Source organism: Dendrobates tinctorius, unplaced genomic scaffold, assembly GCF_039654945.1.
Source record: "Dendrobates tinctorius isolate UK_male_01 unplaced genomic scaffold, ASM3965494v1 ptg000028l, whole genome shotgun sequence".
In the NCBI taxonomy this organism is placed as follows: domain Eukaryota; kingdom Metazoa; phylum Chordata; class Amphibia; order Anura; family Dendrobatidae; genus Dendrobates; species Dendrobates tinctorius.
Genome location: NW_027361696.1, coordinates 28,313,856 through 28,324,198, shown reverse-complemented (window position 1 = coordinate 28,324,198; position 10,343 = coordinate 28,313,856). Strand labels below are relative to the sequence as shown.

At 42.0% G+C, this 10,343-nt stretch overlaps 1 long non-coding RNA gene across 1 annotated transcript in view; it reads left to right on the top strand.

Moving 5' to 3' along the window:
• Positions 1 to 10,343, top strand: part of LOC141085250 (uncharacterized) — a 69,194-nt gene that overhangs the window by 36,422 nt on the left and 22,429 nt on the right. The window lies entirely within an intron of this gene.

The window sequence follows — 10,343 nt, the reverse complement described above, 5'->3', positions numbered from 1 at the left end:
TTGTCTTGTGATTTGTCCAAATCTTTTTCCATGAGTCTTAAGTATTAGGCCGGGATCAGACATGAGCGGAATACAGCCGAGTCTCGCATGTTAATACCCAGCACTGCCGTCGGCACTCGGGAGCGGAGCGTGCGGCTCCATGTATTGCTATGCAGCGGCACCCTTTGCTCCTGAGTGCTGGCGGCAGTGCCTGGATTAACATGCGACACTCAGCCGTGTTTCTTGTATGTGTGAGCCCGGCCTCATTCTGTATCTCACTGTTTATCTCATTGTCTTAATTTAGGTATTAGTAAAATAAAGGATTCATTTGATGTTATTCAGCCTTTCTGTTTGATAACCCATAAAATCCTTCTATGTATTAATTCAGCTAATTTAACCAGGAAATATGTGGATTTTCATAGTATATGAAATCTCTGACCTTTCCTGGTGCCTGCGCACTGCAGTACTTGGCTCTGCCCTCAACAGGGCAGGCGAAGTAGGTCGCGACAGAAGCAAAGAGGAGGACGTCATCGCATGAAGATAGGAGGCACCGGACCCGGACCTGCATCGCCCATCGGACCGAACCAATGATGACCTGGTTATTAGAAAGGCAGATAAGGGTGGGGGAACAGTAGTGTTGATATCATCCTTATATTTTAAGGAAAATTATAGAATCTTGCAAGATACTAGCACTTATGTCCTTTCCTCACTAAATGAAGCAGAATTCCTGTAGCTATACAGGCAGCTAAACCGCTATAATGGGGTCCAATAAGGAGACTGTAGTTGAATCTGTGCTTTATTGAATGTGATGGTATATTGATGCGGTGAAACTACAAACAAAAACATATATGCATGCAATCAATACTGGGTTCATCAGGGATTCATATATACTTAGTACATCATCTGCACTAATAGCTAACCAGGGGAGAACTATTTAACTCCTTCCTGACATCAGACGTACTATCCCGTCCATGGGACCCGGGCCCCTATGCCCATGGACGGGATAGTACGTCTAGCGCGATCAGCGGCGCCCACGTGGTGAGCGCCGCTGATCGCGGCCGTGTGTCAGCTGATTATCACAGCTGACACCCGGCACTATGTGTCAGGGGAGGTCACGGACCGCCCCCGACACATTAACCCCTTGCACACCGCGATCAAACATGATCGCGGTGTACCGGGAGTTAAAGGGAAGCATCGGCAGGGAGGGGGCTCCCTCCGTGCTTCCCTGAGCCCCCCACGGCAGCGCAATGTGCAGCGCTGCTGCGGGGGACTCCTTTCCTCCAGGCCCCCGGATCCAAGATGGTGACAGGGGCCTGGAGGAAGCTGGCTTCCTCAGTGCCTGCAAAGCGCAGGCATGAGGAAGCCTTGTGCACTGCCTGTGACAGATTGCTGATCTGTCACAGTGATCTGTGATGTGACAGATCAGCGATCTGTTACAGGACAGTGATGTCCCACCTGGGACTATGTAATAAAGTAAAAAAAAAATTAAAAAAAAGTGTAAAAATAATTTTAAAAAAATCGCCAAATAAATTAGTGAAAAAAAAAAAAATTATTCCCCAATAAATTCATTTTTTGAAAATAAAAAAAAACCAAAACAATAAAAGTACACATATTAGGTATCGCCGCGTCCGTAACGACCCGCCCTATAAAACTGTCCCATTAGTTAACCCCTTTAGCGAACCCCTTAAAAAATAAAAATAAAAAACGAAGCAAAAAATAATGATTTATTATACCGCCAAACAAAAAGTGCAATAACGCGCGATCAAAAAGACGCATATAAATATCCATGGTACCGCTGAAAACGTCATCTTGTCCCGCAAAAAACGAGCCACCACACAGCATCATCAGCGAAAAAATAAAAAAGTTATAGCTCGCAGAATAAAGCGATGCAAAAATAATTAATTTTTATATAAAATAGTTTTCATTGCATAAAACCGACAAAACATAAAAAAACGACCTAAATGAGGTATCGCTGTAACCGTACTGACCCGAAGAATAAAACCGCTTTATCAATTTTACCGCACGCGGAACGGTGTAAACGCACTCCCCCAAAAGAAATTCATGAAACGCTGGTTTTTGTTCATTCTGCGTCCCAAAAATCGGAATAAAAAGCAATCAAAAAATGTCACGTGCCCGAAAATGGTACCAATAAAAACGTCAACTCGTCCCGCAAAAAATAAGACCTCACATGACTCGGTGGGTCAAAATACGGAAAAATTATAGCTCTCAATATGTGGTGATACAAAAACTATTTTTATCAGCATACTCAGGACAAATTGGACAACAACTTTTGGGGTCCAATTTCTCCTGTTACCCTTGGGAAAATAAAAAAAATGGTGACTAAAAGATCATGTTTGTGGAAAAAATACGAATTTTTTATTTTCACGCCCGGGCGTTATAAACTTCTGTGAAGCACTGAGGGGTTCAAAGTGCTCACCACACATCTAGATAAGTTCCTTGGGGGGTCTAGTTTCCAAAATGGTGTCATTTGTGGGGGGTTTCCACTGTTTAGGTACATCAGGGGTTTTCCAATCGCGACATGGTGTCCGATCTCAATTCCAGCCAAAAACGTCAAATGGCGCTGCTTCCCTTCCGAGCTCTGCCATGCGCCCAAATAGTGGTTTACCCCCACATGTCGGGTATCAGCATACTCAGGACAAATTGCACAATAACTTTTAGGGTCCTGTTACCCTTGGGAAAACAAAAATTGGGGTGAAAAGATCATTTTTGTGGAAAAAATATGATTTTTTAATTGTACCGCTGTACGTTATAAACTTCTGTAAAGCCCTTGTGGGTTCAAAGTTCTCACCACATATCTAGATAAGTTCCTTGGGGGGGTCTAGTTTCCAAAATGGGGTCACTTGTAGGGGGTTTCGACTGTTTAGGTACATCAGGGACTCTCCAAACGTGACATGGCGTCCGATCTGAATTCCAGCCAATTTTGCATTGAAAAAGTCAAACGGCGCTCCTTCCATTCTGAGCTCTGCCATGCGCCGAAACAGTCGTTCCCCCCCACAAATCAGGTATCAGCGTACTCAGGACAAATTGCACAATAACTTTTGCAGTCCAATTTCTCCTGTTACCCTTGGTAAAATAAAAAAAATTGAACCTGAAGTATTTTTTTTGTGAAAAAAAGTTAGATATTCATTTTTTTTTAAATATTCAAAAAAATTCCTGTGATGCACCTAAAGGGTTAATAAACTTCTTGAATGTGGTTTTGAGCACCTTAAGGGGTGCAGTTTTTAGAATGGTGTCACTTTTGTGTATATTCTATCATATAGACCCCTCAAAGTGGCTTCAAATGTGATGTGGTCCTAAAAATAAAATGGTGTTGTAAAAATGAGAAATCGCTGGTCAACTTTTAACCCTTATAACTTCCTAACAAAAAAAAATTTTGGTTCCAAAATTGTGCTGATGTAAAGTAAACATGTGGGAAATGTTAGTTATCAAGTTTTTTGTGTGCCGTATCTCTGTGATTTAAGGGCATAAAAATTCAAAGTTGGAAAATTGCGAAATTTTCAAAATTTTTGCCAAATTTCCATTTTTTTACAAATAAACGCAAGTTATTTGAATGAAATTTTACCACTAACATGAAGTACAGTATGTCACGAGAAAACAATGTCAGAATCACCGGGATCCATAGAAGCGTTCCAGAGTTATGACCTCATAAAGGTACAGTGGTCAGAATTGTAAAAATTGGCCCGGTCATGAACGTGCAAACCACCCTTGGGGGTGAAGGGGTTAAGCAGGCTATTATGAGACAGGAATTGGATACAGGAAGCATAAATACATACCAGCGATGCTGTCACAAGGGAAGAAGAAAAATGAGATGCTTCCTGAGGGAAAATGGGGACTGAACTAACTATAATCCTTTGTAAAAGGCTACCAGGATGCATTGCAAATGGAGGGAAATAGCATAGTGAAAGTAAAACACACAATAACACTACGGTTATGGAGCCAGAAAACACTGTAAACATTAACATGCAGATAATCAGGGATTATGAATTAAATGTCGGAGACAGAACAACTTATATCCCCCTAGCCAAGGACCAGACTGCTTTCTATAAAGTTAAAAGCTAAATTAGACAGATTGTTGCAGGAGGATTTGAGGGAAGGAATTTTTGATCAAAAATCAATTGATTATCATGGTAGTAAATTCACCAGTTATGCCAATCTATCACTTCCTGCCTAAAATCCATAAAGGTGTTTCCCTTCCCCCCCTTTCAGACCAATTAAATCAGGTATTGGGTCTATGGGAGAAAAAGTACGGGAATGGATTGACTTTTTTCTGCAACCTTTGGTGAAGGAAATACCAGGTTTTATACGAGACAAAAATACCTTGGTGCAAAGTTTTCAAAATATGAAATGGGAAAAATGTTTTTCGTGGTTAACCTGTGACATCATAAACTTATACCCCTCTATACCACACCATATTGCTTTAGACAGCCTAGAAATGGCGGTGCGGTGACCTGCGCCGAACGCAACATGTTGCATTTTGGTGCGGTCGCCGCACCGTCAAAACGACGCATGCGGAGGCATCCGCATACATTGGCACAGCCTGCGTATCTAATGCTAAAGATAGGGTACACAGGCCGCATGCTGACGTGGGGCGAAGCTGACCAGAGGAGGTGCGGCCAAGGGCAGAGATTCACGGCGGAAGTCGGCATCCCTCCGCATCTCCTCCATACGCTAGTGTGAAACTCGCCTAAGCGTGCTCCCACCTTGGCTAGTTTGCATTTTGGTGCGGTCACCGCACCGTCAAAACGACGCATGCGGAGGCATCCACATACATCGGCACAGCCTGCATATCTAATGCTAAAGATAGGGTACACAGGCCGCATGCTGACGTGGGACGAAGCTGACCAGAGGAGGTGCGGCCATGGGCAGAGCTTCACGGCGGAAGTCGGCATCCCTCCGCAGCTCCTCCATACGCTAGTGTGAAACTCGCCTAAGCGTGCTCCCACCTTGGCTAGTTTGCTTTCACCATTTATTATTGAGTGATAGCACACAAAGCAAACGTACCTGGTTGTCTTGCACGTGTTTTTATGGTTGTGGTCATGCTCATAGTATTGCTTGCAGTTATGCAACCAGGAGTAAAATTCACTCACAATCTCACACACTCCCACACACACTCACAGTCACACTCATACACTCACACTCTTCCACTAACACACACTCACATTCACACAGTCACACTCACACACTCACAATCATACACTCACACTCTTCCACTAACACACACTCACATTCACACAGTCACACTCATACTCTCCCAATCCCAAATGCAGGAGGACGACCATAAGGGGTGAGCTGAATTATTTTACTTTTTTTTTCCAAATGTTAATCTGTGGGGCAGCTTCCATCATTCGTTTATTAAAACGTGCGATTGAAATTGCAGCATGCTGCGATTTGCACCGTTTGTCGTCCGAGACTCGCCAATGCAAGTTTATGGGTGCGAGAAAAAAACGGATACCACACAGACTATCAGTGTGACTTGCGAGAAATACACACCGTGTCCTTTGAAAAGCCGGCAATTCATATGCGGCTATACAGTAAAATCATACTGACATGTTATAATATCAAAGATAGAGTACATGTATACCTGTAGAATAGGTATATACAGTCATGGCCAAAAGTATTGACACCCCTGCAATTCTGTCAGATAATACTCAGTTTCTTCCTGAAAATGATTGCAAACACAAATTCTTTGGTATTATTATCTTCATTTAATTTGTCTTAAATGAAAAAACACAAAAAGAATTGTCCTAAAGCCAAATTGGATATAATTCCACACCAAACATAAAAAAGAGGGTGGACAAAAGTATTGGCACTGTTCGAAAAATCATGTGATGCTTCTCTAATTTGTGTAATTAACAGCACCTGTAACTTACCTGTGGCACCTAACAGGTGTTGGCAATAACTAAATCACACTTGCAGCCAGTTGACATGGATTAAAGTTGACTCAACCTCTGTCCTGTGTCCTTGTGTGTACCACATTGAGCATGGAGAAAAGAAAGAAGACCAAAGAACTGTCTGAGGACTTGAGAAACTAAATTGTGAGGAAGCATGAGCAATCTCAAGGCTACAAGTCCATCTCCAAAGACCTGAATGTTCCTGTGTCTACCGTGCGCAGTGTCATCAAGAAGTTTAAAGCCCATGGCACTGTGGCTAACCTCCCTAGATGTGGACGGAAAAGAAAAATTGACAAGAGATTTCAATACAAGATTGTGCGGATGTTGGATAAAGAACCTCCACTAACATCCAAACAAGTTCAAGCTGCCCTGCAGTCCGAGGGTACAACGGTGTCAACCCGTACAATCCGTCGGCATCTGAATGAAAAGGGACTGTATGGTAGGAGACCCAGGAAGACTCCACTTCTTACCCCGAGACATAAAAAAGCCAGGCTGGAGTTTGCCAAAACTTACCTGAAAATGCCTAAAACATTTTGGAAGAATGTTCTCTGGTCAGATGAGACAAAAGTAGAGCTTTTAGGGCAAAAGCATCAACATAGAGTTTACAGGAGAAAAAAGAGGCATTCAAAGAAAAGTACACGGTCCCTACAGTCAAACATGGCGGAGGTTCCCTGATGTTTTGGGGTTGCTTTGCTGCCTCTGGCACTAGACTGCTTGACCGTGTGCTTGGCATTATGAAGTCAGAAGACTACCAACAAATTTTGCAGCATAATATAGGGCCCAGTGTGAGAAAGCTGGGTCTACCTCAGAGGTCATGGGTCTTCCAGCAGGACAATAACCCAAAACACACTTCAAAAAGCACTAGAAAATGGTTTGAGAGAAAGCACTGGAGACTTCTAAGGTTGCCAGCAATGAGTCCAGACCTGAATCCCAGAGAACACCTGTGGAGAGATCTAAAAATGGCAGTTTGGAGAAGGCACCCTTCAAATATCAGGGACCTGGAGCAGTTTGCCAAAGAAGAATGGTCTAAAATTCCAGCAGAGCATTGTAAGAAACTCATTGATGGTTACCGGAAGCAGTTGGTCGCAGTTATTTTGGCTAAAGGTTGTGCAACCAAGTATTAGGCTGAGGGTGCCAATACTTTTGTCCGGCCCATTTTTGGAGTTTTGTGTGAAATGATCAATGTTTTGCTTTTTGCTTCATTCTCTTTTGTGTTTTTTCATTTAAGACAAATTAAATGAAGATAATAATACCAAAGAATTTGTGTTTGCAATCATTTTCAGGAAGAAACTGAATATTATCTGACAGAATTGCAGGGGTGTCAATACTTTTGGCCATGACTGTATATATATATATATCAGTTACATATATACATATATGTTTTTTTTATATTTCACAGAGAGACGTGGTAGAATAGCCATTAATTCATTTGTTAGCTTCTGAAAAATCAGAAGCCGAAAGGATAGGAGACAAGGTTTACATATAGTAAACCCATGCAGGACAGTTAGATTTATATATTTCAGTAAAACAACCATATCCTAAACGGATATCAAGAATGTATGAAAAATGATTGTATCTTAAAAAATCAATTTATTAGCCAATATTAAAACAATAAATATTATGAGTGCTCACAGATCAATCAGAAACGGTTGGGAACAAACACAGTCAGCCAGATAAAAAAATGATTATACATATAGCGCTAGGCGGTATAAAAACTCATATATACCGCATATCAATAAATGCTCATGGTTTTCCTTTTTAAAATATTGCACAAATTTGTAAACAAATTTAATAGAAAGCAGCTAAATCATTTAAAGTGTACTAAAAGTTAAATAACAAGACCCCTGACCGCTGCCAATGACAAAGTGTCTGTGTGCAGCCAAAAATTACATCATGGCGCCTGACCGCTGCTTACAATAAAGTGTCTATGTGCAGACCGAGAGCCGAACTCATGTCACTATGAGGATGTGAGTAATTAATGAAACGAGAGGTAATCTCCCACCATGAATATGCAAAGCCGAAACGCGCATCAGGGGACGCGGTGTGGGTCCCGACACAGCATCACAGGTAATTCTATACGCTTTGCATATTCATGGTGGGAGATTATCTCTCGTTTCATTAATTACTCACATCCTGGTTATGGCCCCCCTGGCTAAAAAAATCTGCCCCCGCCACCCCAGAAAAGGCACATCTGTAAGATGCGCCAATTCTGGCACTTAGCCTCTCTCTTCCCACTGCCCTGTAGCGGTGGCATATGGGGTAATATTCTGCATGTGTGTGATTATTTAACCCTTTACAATCTTCAGGATTAATAATGGATAGGTGTTTTATTGACACCTCTCCATTACTAAGCCACGTTTAATGTAACCTTACAATGCAAAGATGACATTAACCTCTTATTACCCCATATGCCACCCCTACAGAGCATTTGGAAGAGAGAGGCTAAGTGCCGGAATTGGCGCATCTTACAGATGCGCCTTTTCTGGGGTGGCTAGGGGCAGATTTTTATTAACCGGGGGGGGCAATAACCATGGTCCCTTTCTAGGCTATTAATATCTGCCCTGAGTCACTGGCTTTCCTTCACTGGTGCAAAAAATTGCGCGGGAGCCCACGCCAGTTTTTACTTCAATACATTCTTTTAATACATACAGGTCCCAAATTTTACATACACATGCTAATAACAGTGTTAGACACTGACATTAGTGATGAGCGAACATGCTCGCCACTAATCGTTACGCACCCGAGCGCCGAGCATTTCCGGGAATACTCGCCGGGAACTCGGGTCTCCACCTTGCATTTTTGGCGGTTTTTAAAGACCCAATCAACATGCAAGGATTGTCTGCCAGGCACTGTAGCGCTGCAGCCATCTTTGCTGTGGTCTTGCAGTGATTGGCTGGCCGCACAGCATCATCAGGGGTTTAAGAGACTGGACGCTGTGCTGCTCGGCGCATTCGACTCCGGATTGAGATCGTGTAGGGAGAGCTGCTCCTGAGATAGGGTCAGATTTGGGGATTTATTAGTCAGTGTGGGATCTACCATCCTAAACTACTCAAATCCAGGTAAACCAACAGTCCTTCTAAGGACTAATTCCGGAGTATATATGTTGCAGTGTTAGGTAGGCAGGGGAATGTACGTCACTCTATACATATCAGTGCAAGGCCTGTAGGTACTGTATGTGTGTATATAGATATCATTGCATACATCAAGAGGGTCCATTCCATTACTGTCTGCTGCTGCTACCTATAGCATATATTGACTGTATATACCTAGCCCCAGGTATAATTGGCTGGTAAAAAAATTTTTGCCAGGTAAATAGAGATTAGTTTATTGCAAAGCAATCCAGAGCCCTTTTTTTCTCCATTTGCTTTTTGACACTGCACAATACAGCCAGATCCTTTTCCTAGCACAGCATGAAAATCTAGCAATCTTAAAGGGGTCCCAAAAATCAATTTTTAGTGTGCAGAGAAATCTTTCATTTTAATGTGGTACGGTAGAGTAGAATTTTTTTATTGCCTTACACAATTTCTTTTCTTTTCAATGTTCTTTTTATTGAAGTTAATAAAGTTACATACAATATCAAACAAATTGCAGTCAAAATTGTTATTTATCTTACAATCTTCGTTTATCAGAAAATGAACAAATAGCATGTAATATCTATTCATGACATTGAGATCTACCATGTAAAGGTTAGAAAGTGCTATAAATCAGAAGGTTCATCTAGTAGTGTGAAACAGGCCTAAGCTGGAAATCCATAGATGCAGTGTAAAGTATGGAAATGCTAGAGAGCGTCAACTGATTATAGGGGAGTTGTGACTATTATAGACTCTCATACAATGCATCAGAAATCATAGCATACGACAAAGAACTATTCAGGGTCTTTAAAGTCAACATTTAATCAGAAAATGACCGATTGAAGAACTCGCACGCTCCCTGCATGCCTCCCCAGCCCACAAATCCTGTATAATGTCTTTTGTTGCATGGATAAAATAAAAAAGACTTTGGAATATTGAATCCAAATGGTGAGTGCCACATTTTTTTTCTTTTGGATAATGAGAATGAACATGTACTTTCACTGCTGAGCACCCCGCATTGGAAAAGTGTAAAGGAGAAAGCAGTTCGTTTGATGCAGTGAGTAACCGGAGACTGAGAAGGGGTTAACAAGTATTTACTAAACAATCGATAACAGTAATATTCCTCGCAAGGAGGTAAAGACAATGGCAAAGAGAATATAGAAGATAAACGGGACACTTATCGGTTGAAGTTCTGACAGGAGGAAGGCTGCAATATCTCCCGGAGGCGTCTCAAACGATGCACAAAGTCTCTGGTTCTGCTCCGAAGAAACAAGTAATACTGCTGCCCGACAGTGCCAAAGAATTCAGTTCTCTTTGTCTTTGGTACGCTGGAACATGGAAACAGCCTCTTCGACTGCCGGTCTCAATCGTGGATGGTAAA